Source organism: Canis lupus, chromosome 11, assembly GCF_011100685.1.
Source record: "Canis lupus familiaris isolate Mischka breed German Shepherd chromosome 11, alternate assembly UU_Cfam_GSD_1.0, whole genome shotgun sequence".
Taxonomy (NCBI): domain Eukaryota; kingdom Metazoa; phylum Chordata; class Mammalia; order Carnivora; family Canidae; genus Canis; species Canis lupus.
The window spans coordinates 3,467,548-3,483,382 of record NC_049232.1 but is presented as its reverse complement, the minus strand read 5'-3'; the positions used below and the strand labels follow the sequence as shown (position 1 = coordinate 3,483,382).

The following is a 15,835-nucleotide window of genomic DNA, read 5'->3' as shown; positions in this document are numbered from 1 at the left end:
AGTGACCGTGATGTTGTCATGCCTGGTTAGCCGGTCACAAGGCGCCTCCACGCCCATTCACCACTTGGCTTCTGGGCTGAGCTTTCCGCACACCTGCCTCGGGAGGGGATGCAGGGAAGGTCTGCAGGGCCCCTTCTCAGGACCAGCCGCACATGGGTGCCCGATGGCTCCCGCCTTCCTAACTAAGCCTGATCTAGGGAGGGCTCCCAAGAGGTCCTGGGTCCTGCTGGTCACCTGCTTCCAGTCCAGCACTTCCCCTGAGAGCCCCCGCCATGCAGCTGTGTCCGGGGGAGCCTGGGGACCTGCTGACTCCTGGCAGGGGCAGAGAGGCCCAAATGAAGGTGACAGCTCTCCCCACCGCAGGCGGCCAGCACCAGCGGGACAGGCGGACCCTCAAACCCTACCCGAAGTGGTGCCCGGGCGTGAGCAAGCGTGGCATGAGAGGTGCTTCACTAAACACACAGAAGGCGGCATTGTTTCCCTGTGTCTGGCCGGGCGAGTCTAGAAGGGATTCTTGGTAGGAGTCCTGACCAGGGCTTACCAAATTCTTAGCACAGCAAGGACCTGGTGATTGATGCGGAGAAAAACATTTTCACCAGCCCCCTCATCTGGTTTGTATTAAGAGATTTCCATGCTTGGATTTTTTTTCCCAAGGTAAAAACTGATGATGAGCTGGGAGCAGAGAAACCATGGAGGAGCCCCTCACCCTCCAGGGCAGTGAGAGACCGAGCCCCAGGGGGGTGGGTAACCCAGTGGTGATGGAGGCACTGTGACCAGCTTCCTTTTTCACTTTATTAAAGTCACAGTGGGTTTGGCAGCAGCAAAGGTGGTCCCTAGGAGTTGTGCCCCGAGGGCATTGCCGCAGCGCCCATCGCCCAGGCCTGGCCAGTTGTGGCCTCTCCCCTTCCTGCCTCGTCTTCTTCCCCAGCACCCGCAGCATCTGATCGACCTGGAAGCTTCCCTTTTGTTTGTCTTCTGTCTTCTCAGCTGTAGCAGGTAAGTCCCTGCAGGACAAACGGGTTGTTGACTGTGTCAGTGAACCAAATCTTGCCTTCTCCAGCCTCTGCCTGGGCTCCAGCCTCCTCAGCACCTGGGCGCCAGGTCTGTGTGGCTCCAGCCCCACTAGCGTCCAGGTGGGGTGATGCTTAACCTCCCGCTGGGTGCTTCTGGCCCTTCCAGGCCTGGAGAGGGTGGGCATGAGTTAGGAGAAGCCAGTGCCCACCCACACGGGGCCGCAGCTCTAGTCATGTCTCTCTGGCCATTCAGGTGCTCAGGTTCAAGAACCTGCCTTTCCCGGCACCACAGTCAGGTTAGGAAACAGGGCTGGCTGAGCCCACAGACACTAGGCTGGGGCATGCTGTTTCCCTGTCTAGAATGACCTTGAGCACCTGCCCACGAGCCAGCTTCTACTCCTGGCTCAGGGCTGAATGTCCAAGTCACCTCCTCCAGGAAGCCTTCCTGGTCCTGCCCTTCTGTCCTTCCTTGCTCCTGGCCCCATGTTGCTCTGAAGCACGGCCTGTTTCTCCATGTTGTGCTCACCTGGTTAGAGCTCCTTCTGGGTCCCAGCAACCATCACGGTGCCTGGCATACAGAAATGCTTGCAGGGGGTATGCTGGGCACATGCATGAAGGCAGAGAGTGGCCAACCTAGTGTCCAGCACCCAGCACGGGGTCCAGAGCAGTGTGGACAGGGGGTAGGTGGGTTTCTCACCGCCCCTCCCTACCTCCCAGCCCGTTCAGCCCATGCATGGGCTGTGTGCTCTGCTTCTCCTTCCCTCCAGCTCTCCAAGTTCTCTCCCTGACCACAGGCTCAGCTGTGTAGAGCCCTCTGCTTCAACAAACTTGGGTGCAAAGTGGCACAGCAGCAGCTGTTCTACGACCATAGTGCAAGGTCAGGCTCCTCCTGTCCTGGTGGGGAGGTCTCCGCGGGTGCCAGGAGATCCTGCCAAACCTGAGGGGGCCAAAGGTGCTCTGGAGCCCCTTCACGCATGCCAGTGGCATGGCACAGGACCGCCCTCCAGCCACGTGGGGCCCCTGCAGGCTCTCTCACTGATGCACCCGGAGACGGCTGGTTCCAGACGTCGGGTAGAGCATTCGGACTCTAGATAGAGGAGGACAAAGCCAGATAAGGAGTGAGGGAGGGTGATCTTAGCCCTGGTGCCAGCAGTTTGTCAGCCAGTGGAGATGAAGAGGGAGGAACCACATCTCTGCCATCCTAGCAGCAAAACCTCTGGATGAGCCACAGTGCATATACAGAGCATGGGTGGTCCATCAGCGAGCACGACCTGGGCAGCCCACTCTGTGCCAGCCCGTGCGGGGTGCTGGGAACGCATCCCAGCAGACCCCTGCCGGGGACACTTCTGCTCAGTGGAAAGATGTCCCAATGGGACAAGTGGTGCCGTAAAGGGGGGTAACCAGGGTCTGACCTGGTGTGTGAGTGTTGGGGGGCGGTGTCAGGAAGGACTTTAGGGGTCTGGGTGATGGTATGCTGGTCGAGGGGGAAGAGGTGGGGCCCTGAAGTGGGGGTGTACAGGTTGAGGTGAATCTGAGACAGGACAGTATGTCTGGAGTGGGGGAGGCCTGAAGCTCTAGTAGTCTGGGACCAGGCTTGGGGTCACAATGGGGGCTTTCACCCTGCTGAGGGCCTCTGGGGCTGCATTCTACCCTGCAGGCTGTTAGGGCTAGAGCTAGGTCCCTCCCAAATTCATACGTTGAAGCCCTAACTTTCAGGAGGCCTGGTAATGAAGGTAATTAAGAGGTAAGACATAATGAGGTCATAAGGATGGGTGTCCTAATCCAATAGGACTGGTGTTCTTATAAGGAGATGCAGAAGCACCAGAGACCTCTAGCTGTCTTTTTCCACCCCAAGGAGACCTGGCGAGAAGATGGTCACCTATGAGCCAGGTTAAGAGCTCCTGTTAGGGAACAACCCTAAGAGCCCCTTGATCTCGGACTTTTAGCCTCCAGAACTGTGAGAAAGCAGATTTCATGTGCTTGTTGGCCATGTGTAGGTCTTCTTTGGTGAAATTTCTGTTCATGTCTTCTGCCCATTTCATGATTGGATTGTTTGCTTTTTGGGTATTGAGTTTAATAAGTTCTTTATAGATCTTGGATACTAGCCCTTTATCTATATGCCATTGGCAAATATCTTCTCCCATTCTGTAGGTTGTCTTTGAGTTTTGTTGACTGTTTCCTTTGCTGTGCAGAAGTTTTTTAACCTGATTAAGTCTCAATAATTCATTTTTGTTTTTGTTTCCTTTGCCTTCATTGACGTATCTTGTAAGAAGTTACTGTGGCCAAGTTCAAAAAGGGTGTTGCCTGTGTTCTCCTCTAGGATTTTGATGGACTCTTGTTTCACATTTAGATCTTTCAACCATCTTGAGTTTATCTTTGTGTCTGGTATAAGAGAATGGTCTAGTTTCACTCTTCTGCATGTGGCTGTCCAATTTTCCCAGCACCACTGTCCTTTTTCCAGTGGGTATTCTTTCTTGCTTTGTTTAATACAAATCAAAACCACAATGAAATACCACCTCACACCAGCGAGAATGGCGAAAATTAACAAGACAGGAAACAACAAACGTTGGAGAGGATGCGGAGAAAAGGGAACCCTCTTGCACTGTTGGTGGGAACGTGAACTGGTGCAGCCACTCTGGAAAACTGTGTGGAGTCTCCTCAAAGAGCTAAAAATAGACCTGCCCTACGACCCAGCAATTGCACTGCTGGGGATTTACCCCAAAGATACAGATGCAATGAAACGCCGGGACACCTGCACCCCCATGTTTATAGCAGCAATGTCCACAACAGCCAAACTGTGGAAGGAGCCTCGGTGTCCATCGAAAGATGAATGGATAAAGAAGATGTGGTCTAGGTATACAATGGAATATTACTCAACCATTAGAAAAGACAAATACCCACCATTTGCTTCAACGTGGATGGAACTGGAGTGAAGTAAGTCAATTGGAGAAGGACAGTCATCATATGGTTTCACTCATACGGGGAATATAAGAAATAGTGAAAGGGATTATAAGGGAAAGGAGGGGAACTAAGTGGGAAAAATTAGAGAGGGAGACAAACCATGAGAGACTCCTAACTCTGGGAAACAAACAAGGGGTAGTGGAAGGGGAGGTGGGCAGGGGGTTGGGGTAACTGGGTAATGGACACTGAGCAGGGCACTTAATGGGATGAGCACTGGGTGTTATACTATATGTTGGCAAATCGAATTTCAATAAAAACAAATGAAAAAATAAATTTAAAAAAGCAGATTTTGGTTGTGAAACCCTTCAGTCTGAGGTGGGAGGTGGTACAAAATCTTGATGGCCTCAGGCATTTAGAATGATTGCTCTCCAAATGTTTATAAAGAGGGGTGCCCCGGGTGGCTTAGTGGTTGAGCCTTTGGCTCGGGTCGTGATCCCGGGGTCCTGGGACTGAGTCCCACATTACGCTTCCTGAAGGGAGCCTGCTTCTCCCTCTGCCTATGTCTCTGCCCCTCTGTGTCTCTCATGAATAAATAAATAAAATCTTTTAAAAGAAGTTTATAAAGAACAAGAATTCCCAATAAAAGAAGGTTTTTTTTTAATTTAAAGATTTTATTTATTTATTCATGAGAGATAGATAGAGAGAGAGACAGGCAGAGGGAGAAGCAAGCTCCATGCAGGGAGCCTGATGTGGGGCCTCGATCCTGGGTCTCCAGGATCACGCCCTGGGCTGAAGGCAGCGCTAAACCGCTGAGCCACACGGGCTGCCCCAAGAAGGGTTTTGATCAACAGGGAAGATATGGAAGACTGGATCTTTCAAACTCTTGTCTCTTTCCAACATACTATGAAGACAAACCTCTGCACTTTTTCCTCCAGAAAAGGAGAGATGAACCACCCCCCAGCTTAGAGAAGGGGCATCAGTTTTCCCGCAGCCTGATAGGCAACTCATGATAAATCCTTCCAAAGACCAGTTAGATGTTTGAGGTTGTCACTCTGAAGGCTGCAGGTGGGATGCTCACAGCAGGTGTCAGGATCAGATAAACAGACACCATCCCCAGCCCAGCCTGTTGAGAGGGGGATTTCCACTCCAAATGCTCCAACCTCCAATGGGTCTGCTTGTCTATCTTCCCCAAACTGAATGTTTTGAGAAGAAAAGAAAGGAGGATGTTTTCCATTTGAAAAAACAAAAAATGCTGGCAAGGCTGAGACGCAGAAGCTCTTGCCCCCATGGAAAGGAGGAGCACAGGACAACCTCTTCAGAAAAGCAATCTGGCCACCTATTTTCAAAACCTAAAATGCAATGTCCTTTGATCTAGCAATTCCACTTCCATGAATTTGTCCTGGGCACAAAAGCAGGACGTACCAGAGGATTCGCTGCAGCATCATGTTTCGTAGAAAGGACAAAATGACGCAAATGCCCAATCACTGGAGACTGGTGGGGTAAGTTATGATGGACTCATGCAATGAAATTCTAGGCAGCTTTTAAGAAGAATGAAGCAAAATGAAGCCAAACACACTAAAGGGAACCATAAATTTCTTTTATAATCTCTGATTTGAGAAGGTCCTTTTATATACAACACAAACCTCAAACTATAAAATAGACGGATAAATGGGGAACATTCACATTTCTTTTGTTGTTTTGCATGACCAAAAAGAAAAACAAAAACTAAATCCATCAAAGAAAAGGTATAAAATGGTAAGAAAATATCTCTCACTCATAGGACAATTTTCTTAAAGCATTCCTGCAAATCAGTAAGAAAAAGATGAACAACTCAGCAGAAGAATGGAACAAGGATCTGATTGGACAATTTGCGAAAAAGGAAATAAGTTTCTCTGAAGTACATGGGAAAAGAATGCTCAACCTTCATCAAAGAGAACTGCAAATTAAAACTCTCCTGGGATATTGTTTCTCATCTCTTAGAATAAGGTCAAACGAACTACATTTGACCCGTGACCAACACGGGTCTGAATTGCACGGGTCCACTTATGTGAGGATTAATAAATAAATAAATACAGCAAAGTGCTATCTATACATGTATTTTCTCTTCCTTATGATTTTCTCAATAACATTTCTTTTCTCTAGCTTATTTGGTAAAGGACCAGGGACAGAAGGGACTCTCCTCCCTATGAGCCTTTTTATGCCTTTGGAGTCTTGAATTAGAAATATCTTGCCAAAGGGACACCTGGTTGGCTCAGTCATTAAGAGTTTGCCTTTGGCTCAGGTCGTGATCCCAGGGTCCTAGGATCATGTCCCACATCAGGCACCTTGCTCAGTAGGGAGCCTGCTTCTTCCTCTCCTGCTGTTCCCCCGCCCCACTCGTGCTTTCTCTGTCAAATAAATAAATAAAATCTTAAAAAAAGGAATATCTTGCCCAAATGAGGCAGATCTATTTAAGAGGCAAGGTGCCAAGCATGCGACGACATGGACAAACATTGAAAACATTGCATTAAATGAAAGAAGCAGGCACCAAAGACCACATGTTATGATTTCCATTTACAGGAAGTGTCCAGAACAGGCAAGTCTATAGACATGGGGTAGATTAGTGGGTAGGGGACTTCTTTTCTGGGGTGGTGGTGGTGATGAACATGTTCTAAAATTGGTTGTGGTGATGGCTGCACAACTGTGAATATACTAAAAACCATCAACTTGTACACTTCAAGCAGGCGAAAGGCATGGTATGTGAATTATATCTTAGTGAAGCCTTACTACAAAAAAAAGGCCAGATGCAGAACAGTGTGTACAGCATACTGTAGTGTGTCTAAAAGAGGGGCATCTCTGTGTGTGGAGTGGTTTGGATATATGAACTGAACTGAATCATACTGGAATGGGGAAGGAGGAGGTGGCTGGTCTCCACAAGGTCCAGGGGTCCCATGGCCTGAGCCCCAAAACCTGGCTGCAAGATAGGAGCCACAGAGGGAAAAGTGTGCTCATTTAAGATTCTTTTTTTTTTTTTAAGATTTTATTTATTTACTCATGAGAGACACACAGAGAGAGGTAGAAGGAGAAGCAGGCTCCATGTAGGAATGGAGTCCCAATGTGGGACTTGATCCCGAGATTCCAGGATCACACCCTGGGCAGAAGGCAGATGCTTAACTGCTCAGCCATCCAGGCATCCCATCATTTAAGATTCAAAATAATGATGGCCTTTTGCAGCAGAGTGTAGAAGACAGGGCTGTCTCAGGCAGTTGTGTTGTCCCCAGTAGCAGGCATCCCTGGGACTCTTGCAATAAGGTTGATGAGCACAGGGTGCAGACAGAGCAGTGGAAGCTCAGAGAGGCTAAACAACTTGTCTAAACCACACAGACACATCAGTGCTGCGCCTGCTCCTGACACAAGCTACGACTCTAAGCCCACATGCTCATCCACTGCAGCCGTATAAGGAATGGTGCAGAGAGCAGCCTGGGAATAGGCATGCACCCTGCTGGTTCAAGTGCAGCCCCAGTGTGGAACCTGGTAGGATTATAAAAGGACTACATGCCTCCCATCGGAGCTTATGGAACTCAGTGCCACCAGCCCCCTCCTTCTTCCTCTCCCCAACATCACCTGCATCTCCCATTGCCTCCATTTCCTGAAAGAAGCTGGGATAGCTAACACGCCCTAGCACGTATTAAGTGCCTGACACTTGGCATTGGTTGCTTGTTTAATCTTTAGGAAGTTTACCTCCAAGCCCTCACCACAGGCCTTGTGAACCTCCATACAGAGCTCAATGTTTCCAATCAAAGTTCCACTTCTTGGGCAAGGTATTAGGGAGATGCTATGTAAGACAGGACTTCTGGAAGAGTGGTGAGGCAGTCAGGGATCCTAGTCTTGGTTATCTAGCTCAACCTCCCAACAAGCACGGAGATGTGTTCATCCATCTACCCACCCATTTATCCAACCATGCCTCCACACACCCACTCCAGCACCCATCCACCCATCCATCTACCCATCCATATATACACTCATCCATTCACCCACCCAATCTACACATCTGTTCATCCATCCACCCAACCATCCACTCATCCATCCACCCACCCATCCGTCCATACTTATCCATTCACCCATCCATCCACCCATCAACCCACCTCTCCATCCATACACCCATCCATTCACTCATCCATCCACCTACCCAACTACCCATTCATCCACTAATCCAACCTCTGTTTAGTATCTACTCTGTAGTCAAGCAGTGGATCCTACGCCAGAGATATAACAGTGATTCACATTTTGTCCCACTCATGAGGTCACTTTAATGGGGTTCAATTCAGCATCTTTTCCCATAATGGCCTTTAAGCCTGGTTTTGCTTACTTCTTATGCTGGGGAACTCACCACCTGACAAGGAATCTCATTCTATGTCATGGGACACTTGGACTGTTCACCCCCTTCGCTTTCAGTTGAGAAACCCAGCCCTAGGCAAAGGATTACATGGCTGAGCTCATACACCAGGGGAAGAGCTGGATGCCTGACTCACTGCTGCTTCTTCCCGCTTAGAGCTCTCTCTGCACTGTGGCATGTTGCCTGCAGGTACTGTTTGAGACACTAAAGCATTAAAAATTCATAAGAAGTTTACATTGATGACCAAAATTTCTATTTAGCATCTCAAATGCATAGCATACTGACAGCTGACTATGTAAGTGCAACATCAGACGAAATCAATTTCTCTTTTTGTCTTAATTTTTTTTTTTTTTTTTTTTTAGGTACACCTGTGAGGGGTGAGTGGTTGAGCGTCTGCCTTTGGCTCAGGTCATGATCCCGGGTCCCTGGGATCGAGTCCCACGTCGGGCTCCCTGCATGGAGCCTGCTTCTCCTCCCTCTGCCTGTGTCTCTGCTTCTCTCTCTGTGTCTCTCATGAATAAATAAATAAAATCTTTTAAAAATAAAAAAAAAAAGAGAGAGAGAGATTGTGCCTCCTCCCCCTAACCCCCAGGCCTCTTGCTCCAGGAGATTATAACAGACCTTGAGCTTGTCTCTTTATCTTTTGATCCCAGGCTCCAACATGAGACCTGGCATGCAGATTGTCTAACGAGCAGGAGAAAGAGCTTAGACTTTCGGCCTCAGGCTCTGCTCCCTGCTAAGGCCCCAGTGATCTGTCCAATGAGTCTCTCTGAGCCTGTTTCCAAACAAGGATACTCGTGCCCCCTTCTCCAGATAATGGGAGCGACAATGTATAAGAAAAAAAGGTCTAACATAGAGCCTGACACTAATAAGTATCAACAGCAAAAGCGAAGTTGGGTTTTTCAACAGAGTACTTTGAATCAAATTAAAGGATTGTTGGAATTTCGCAGAAGAAAGAACAGTGAAAGGAGCCTTTTACAGGGGCTTTCCTGTTCCGCTGTCCCTCTCTGCTCTTTGAGTCTCTAATTGCATTAAGCACGAGTTCCTTCCCCAGTGACCCGAGCTGCCCAGCAGGAAGTGACCTTGAGGCCTGCCTGCCCAGAGATCTGCTCCCTGAAGTCCGGGTGATGTGTCCCCATGTGAATGTGACCCTCCCTTCTCACAGCTTCCTGGTCCAGCCCGGCCCACAGGAGAATGCCTTTTCTTCACTCTTATGAAAGCGACCGCCTCTGAGCTTGGTGCAGGGAAGTGGGCTGCACCCTCTGGGCCACCCCGTGCCCCCTCCCCCCCAAGCCCTGGGGCTGGCCAGCGAGGCTGCAGGGCTGGGGGTGGGGGCAGCCGCATCTCTGAGAGCATTTATTGCAAAATGAGGTTAGGCAGGGTCAGGCCAGATAGAGATGTGGGGTCTTGCTGAGAGCCACACACTGAAAAATTACATGCCTTTGAGGTTTGAACCATCCACTTGGGAAACTCTTTAGTGAGTTCCTTAAAAGAAAACATATTTTGGAATTTGGTGTGATGACACCACAAGGGCAGGCAGCGTTCAGATGCCAGCCCTTGACTGCGAGGCCAGAGATGGACTAATGATGAGTGTCCGCCTCAATTTCAAAATGTTTGCTCCAAATATAAAGGAATTTACCCATCAACTGAAATTTTCCGTTTTTCTCTTGTCTCATGTCAGGTCAGATTCAAAATATGTCAATACGTGTGTATGTTTAAACATGATATACTCACGTCCAATTTAATATATTTTTCAGCAACCCACACACATATAAAATATTTACATACGTGACATATTTTCAAGATGTTGGTTTCTTTATAAAAGTTCTGCTGACAAAAAGTTTAAGCAAAAGGGAGAAAATGATCCATGATTCCATTATCTTCAGATGGCTATGGTTATAATTTTGGGCCTTTTGTTGTGGGACAGATGTCACATCAGTGTGTTAAACAGAAGACTTTTTTTTTTTTTAAGATTTTATTTATTTATTCATGAGAGACACACAGAGAGAGGCAGACACACAGGCAGAGGGCGAAGCAGGTTCCCTGTGGGGAGCCCAATGTGGGACTCGATCCTGGGACCCTGGGATCATGACCTGAGCCTAAGGCAGATGCTCAACTCCTGAGCCACCCAGGTGCCCCAAATAGAAGACTTCTGATTTGCTCTGGAAGAGTAAGGGGTAATCCATGCGAAGAGAAAACACAAGGGGAACAGTCATGTGCAGAGTGGAAAGGGCTTGGGTTTTACAGGGGGTCGGAGCCGGCTTTGCCGCCAGCACTGCAGTGATCACTAGTGGGACCTTGGCACTTTTAAGCTCCATGAGCATTAGCCTCCACCAGTGACCCAGCTGGTTTCTGAACGGAAGACAGAGCAGGGCTATGAGGGTGCCCCAAAACAAAGCGTCTTCCTCAAGGGGTGGAGGGAGAAGAGAGCAGGGGAGGTGGAGGGAGAGGGGCGGGAAGTCGTGAAGAGGGGTCTCGGGGAGCAGAGGTGGGGTGAAGGCCCCTCACGTGGTGCTGGCTGGTGACTCTAGGCAAACATCTCTCTGAGCCTCAGTTTTTCTATCCTAAAAGTGGGCATTATAATACCCACCTAGTTGGGCCACAGAGATGACTGAGTGAAAAACATCAGAAACTCACATGTAGGGCACCCGGGGTGGCTCCATGGTTGAGCGTCTGCCTTCGGCTCAGGTTATGATCTCGGGGTCCTGGGATCGAGTCCTGCATCAGGCTCCTCTCAGGGAGCCTACTTCTCCCTCTGCCTATGTCTCAGCCTCTCTCATGAATAAATAAATAAAATCTTAAAAAAAAAGAAAGAAAGAAACTCATAGGTAATACCCAGCCCATGGAGGTGTTCAGGAAGTAGTGTCACCATGTACTACTGCTTCTGCAGTCAAATCCTTTGGGGAACCAGTCAGCCTGGAGAGCTATAGATGCTCTAAGTCCTTAGACTGGAAATTGGCCAACAGAGCAAATGGGATGCAGGAGAAAATGTTATGCACTTTGGGGCTTGAATAAGAACAGGCTCTGTGGTCCCTCTTAGGTCACCAGGATACTGAAGAATGACGAGAAGAATTTTTTTTTTTAAGAGTTTATTTATTTATTCATGAGACACAGAGAGAGAGAGAGAGAGAGAGAGAGGCAGAGACACAAGCAGAGGGAGAAGCAGGCTCCATGCAGGGAGCCCAACGTGGGACTTGATCCCGGGTCTCCAGGATCACGCCCTGGGCTGAAGGCAGGCGCTAAACCTCTGAGCCACCTGGGCTGCCCAACGAGAAGAATTTTTGACACTTAGCTTCAGAGTCAGCAAACAGGAATGGACACACTTTGGTTTTATCTTTGTTATCTCCAAGCAAAAGCTGCCCAGAGCTGCTCTGAGAGTCTGTCTTTGGATCTTTTGTCATTCTTGTGCCATCTGTACCATTTTTGTAAACCTCTTTTCCCTTTAAACCAGCTTTTCTTACTGAAATAAATATGTTTGGAAATGAAACTTCCATTGCAACCCACAGCCACAAAAGGAAAACCAGTCTCCCAGGCCATAAGATGGCTATTGTTAAAATGCTACACAAGGAAAGCAGAGTTCCAGCCAAAACCCTTGCCTGAAGAAACTGAGCCCAAGGTCTGAACTGTTTGCAGAAAGGGAGATTAACACATATTAAAGGAGCGTCCAAGACACAGTAGGACCAAATTGCGGCGGATCTCTTGGAGCAGCTGGGAGGATTGAAAGAGACTTTAACATGAGCTTTTTTATGGGGCATTCCTATCCTTTGATATTGAACTAGTGCTCGTGTGCTTTGAGACACTGCCCTGGTGGAAATGTGGGTACACGGGGCCTGAGGAATACAGAAATGGATGCTCTTGGATTCTCCTTCATCCCACATCCCCCGTGTGCACATTTCCTCCCCACGTGGCTCTTGTCTCCACTTCCGCACATTTCCTCCTGCAGCCTTCCCCAGAACCCCACTTTGAGCATTCCCATTTCCCCCCGCATCTCCAACTCTGACTGCTCCCCCTCCACAGGGTCACTCCAAGCTGGACCCTTGTCCCCTCAGAGAGCCACAGCCACCTCCAAGACAGGTGCTTTCACATACCTGCATTCACTCGTGGGCACTAGCCCTACCGTGCCCTTCTGTAAATGGGAAAAAGTGAGGTCCAGCAAGATTAGCTACTTGGTGTGGGTCCCTCAGCTGGTTGGCGGCCAGGCAGCCTTCTCATCCTGCCTCCTGCCTTCCCTCTGGGGGGTCTTCCCACCACCTCACTCTGGAACTCTCTCTGCAAACCACAAGCTGAAATAACACAGGGAGCTCCAGGCACTGCCTAGGAAATACAGAGTGGGAGATAAAAGAGTTGTGATTTTTACACAAAGCCTTCCTTCTTCCTCTCCTGGGGATGTGGAGTCACCATAACCAGCAGCAAGGAAGTTCCCTGGGTCTGGCTTCTTCTAGGTGACATGATGCAGGTGTTGTGGGGGGCGGGGTGGGGGCATGGAGTGGGAAGGGTGTTAAGGTGCCTCCTTCTACAACTATCAGCCAGCTGGCTCAGGACAAGTCTCCAGGGCCACTCCTCCTGTCCCTCCTGCCTGGGGGCTGTTAGGTAAAGACACCGGTCCAATTTCTACCCAGAGCCCAGGAGAATGGAGGGAGCCTCAGTTTGGAGCCAGATAGGTGAGGTTTTGAATCACTGCTTCACCATGGATCCAAAGAAGGGGAAGGTTAGGAACTTCTATGATGGGGTGTAGCCTGGAGGTAATGCCATGGGGTGGAGGGCATGTGCTGCTGAACCTCCAGGCCCACTGTGCCTCTGAGTGGGACACATGGGGCTCGCTTCTTCTGGGGCTGACACAGAATCTAGGCTAAGCCACCACTGAGCTCACATGGAGGGTGTCTGGGGCTGCCCCGCAGCCCTCTCCCTTCTACTGTCATCAGCATCTCAGTGTTCCTTGGGAGAACCATCCCTCCCCACTCTTGGTTCAGTGAAGTTGCTAAGTCTGGACCTCTCACACCTACTCTGGCTTCCAGCGTGTGACTTTGGCCTGGCCCACCAGCGCACACTTGCTTTTCTGACCATAGTGATTGGCATAGAGATGGATAGGCCACCAGAGAGACTCAGTCATGGGACTTTTGTTGGAACTGTTAGAGAGGCTCTCTTTAGGCAAGCTACAAGAGCCTGGGAGGCCCCACTTTCTGAAGAAGGAGCCAGCAGGGAGCAAAGGACACCCAAGCGCTCCTGTTCCCCCCAGTTCCATCCCGCTGAGGCCAAACCAATGACCCACTCTTTCTTTCTCTTGGCTTAAGCCAGTTTGAGGTAGGTTTCTTATGACAGGCTGCGAACACGTCCTAATAGGTGCAGATGGCTTTTGGGGGACTAAGCATCAGTCCACTACCTATATAGTTTCAGTTTCTCCTATTTTTGCTGAATTTTAATTCTATCCTCTGAATTAGTCTCATCCTCTGCAAATGGGATCACTGGACACATTTTATGTCTTCAACGTGTTAGAAACAAATGAACAGGGTAGGCCTAATATAGAACCCACGGTCCAAGAGAAGAAAGCTACCTCCTAGCTGATAGTGGCTCATTGATTGATTGATTGATTCATTCATTCATTTATTGATGATTCATTCCTTCAGTTTTCACTGAGTCCTACTTTGGGCCAATCATTGTTCTGACTGGCTCTGACTATAACCACCAACTACACTCCCAGTCTGACTCTGGTTCAAATGTCTCCTTCTCAGACAAAAAACCTGGACATCTTGTCCACCTGTCTGAAGTCCAAATGCACTAGTTAAACACGCCTTGACCAGCAGTCACACAGGGCACCTGCTTGGTGAGTGGCTTGTATGTACCTGGGTGGCCCTGATGCTCACTGTCAGCTGGTCACAGAACTCACGGGCCCTTTGCTCTCTCATCTGCTCTAGATGGTGGCCCCACGTCCCGGTCTGGCTCACCCACCTGGAGTTTCTAGAATTCACCGTTCTGAAAATGGGTCTGACAGTACATCCCATCCTCTGCTCTTCCTCAAAGACACAGCCCTATTTCTATGGTCACATTAGCAAGTTCTTTCCATGCTCTGGGCACAGCTTATGTGGATCGAAAGACTCAATTTCTGTGGTGGGATTCATCAAATGCTTTTTTCCCCCGCACCTGCTTTGTGACAGACTCTTACAACCTCCCCTCACCCCTCACCCTTTTTTCCATGTCCCTTTGCATTGCTGTCCATCTAACGCTCATGCCGAGGCCCCAGGGCATCCTCTGTCCCCACCGCTGCCTGCTAATCCTACGTCTGGGGTCCCTAGACACATGTCTGGCTCTCTGTTCTTCTCCTTGTGCCAAACAGGCTTTTAAAAGCCAAGTGTGCTTTTCCGCACATTTTTGCCATCCCTGGGCCTGTTTTCTGGGCCACATCCCAGCTCCTGTCTCTCCCATCTACACACACACACACCCTTTCTGAATCTGAGAAGTGCATTCCAAATGCAAGCCTGCCCCCCTCTCCCTGGAGAGAGTCTCTTGGTTTTCCTTCAAACATCCTGACATCCACTTTCCGAATTCCCAAGAGTTGAATCTTTTGGTTTGTTGGCATGGTGGCTGGTGCCCAGGACAGTGAGCCAAGGATGGGGTGGGCCCACGAGGGGTGGAGAGGGCACAACTTTGCCCCTGAAATGTAGGGGTCTGGTCACCCGGGGTAGCCCATTCCTTACGGGCTCTGTCTGCTTGCTCCTTCCATCTCTAATGCCAAAGAACACTAGATTCTAGGATGGGGGTGGGGCAGGGGGAGGAGGAAGGCCCCTGGGAATCATCTGATCCAACAGTTACACCTTTAAATGGCAGGATCACTGGGACAGCTTTTCCTGACCTAACCCCAGAGACTGAGCCACGCACTGGGTCTGGGATGGGCTTCAGGCAGCTCATCTGTAAAAAGCACCCCAGGCCCTCTGACTGCTGATGAGCCCCCCTGGGAGTCCCCTCACCTGTGGGGCAGTTGGCACCTGGCACACCTGGCACCTGGCATGGCCAGGATTCCGGGCCCCAGGCTCCCATGAGCCCTACCCACTGCTCCCATACCCTCACGCCGCCTGGAGTCTTGGAAGTCTGGGCTGGGGGTTGCTGACTTCCACACCCTTGTAAAGACAGCCTGGCCTGAGCGACAGGGACTATCCAGTCCGACCAATAAACAGACGCTCAAACAGATCAATCAATGAAGCCATAAACTGCAGGGTCTGTAATGGTCCCTTTACAATTCCCTCTTTGAGGGTAGGCTCTGCAATGTTGCTTTGTGTTACTTTCATTTTAAATAAGCAACATTGTTTTCTTGGGACTCTGTCCAAGAACATTAGATAAATAGCTGTGGTCCAGCTGCTGGAGGGAAACCCTGTTGGGGCAGACAGTGTGGGAGAGTGAGGCTGTGCTTTGATGTGCAGGGTGGGGGCACCCTGGGGCCGTGGAGGCTTTTGTGAAAGCCCGAGGCTCCACTGGCTGCCCCCCCGCCCCCCGCCCCACCAGGCTCACACGTGCTGGATCTGACCAGGTGCTTCCCTCTGTCTGCCCGCAGCCC

At 49.8% G+C, this 15,835-nt stretch overlaps 1 protein-coding gene across 1 annotated transcript in view; it reads right to left on the bottom strand.

Moving 5' to 3' along the window:
* The window catches only part of COL23A1 (collagen type XXIII alpha 1 chain), a 322,060-nt gene that overhangs the window by 103,092 nt on the left and 203,133 nt on the right, over positions 1 to 15,835 (bottom strand). The window lies entirely within an intron of this gene.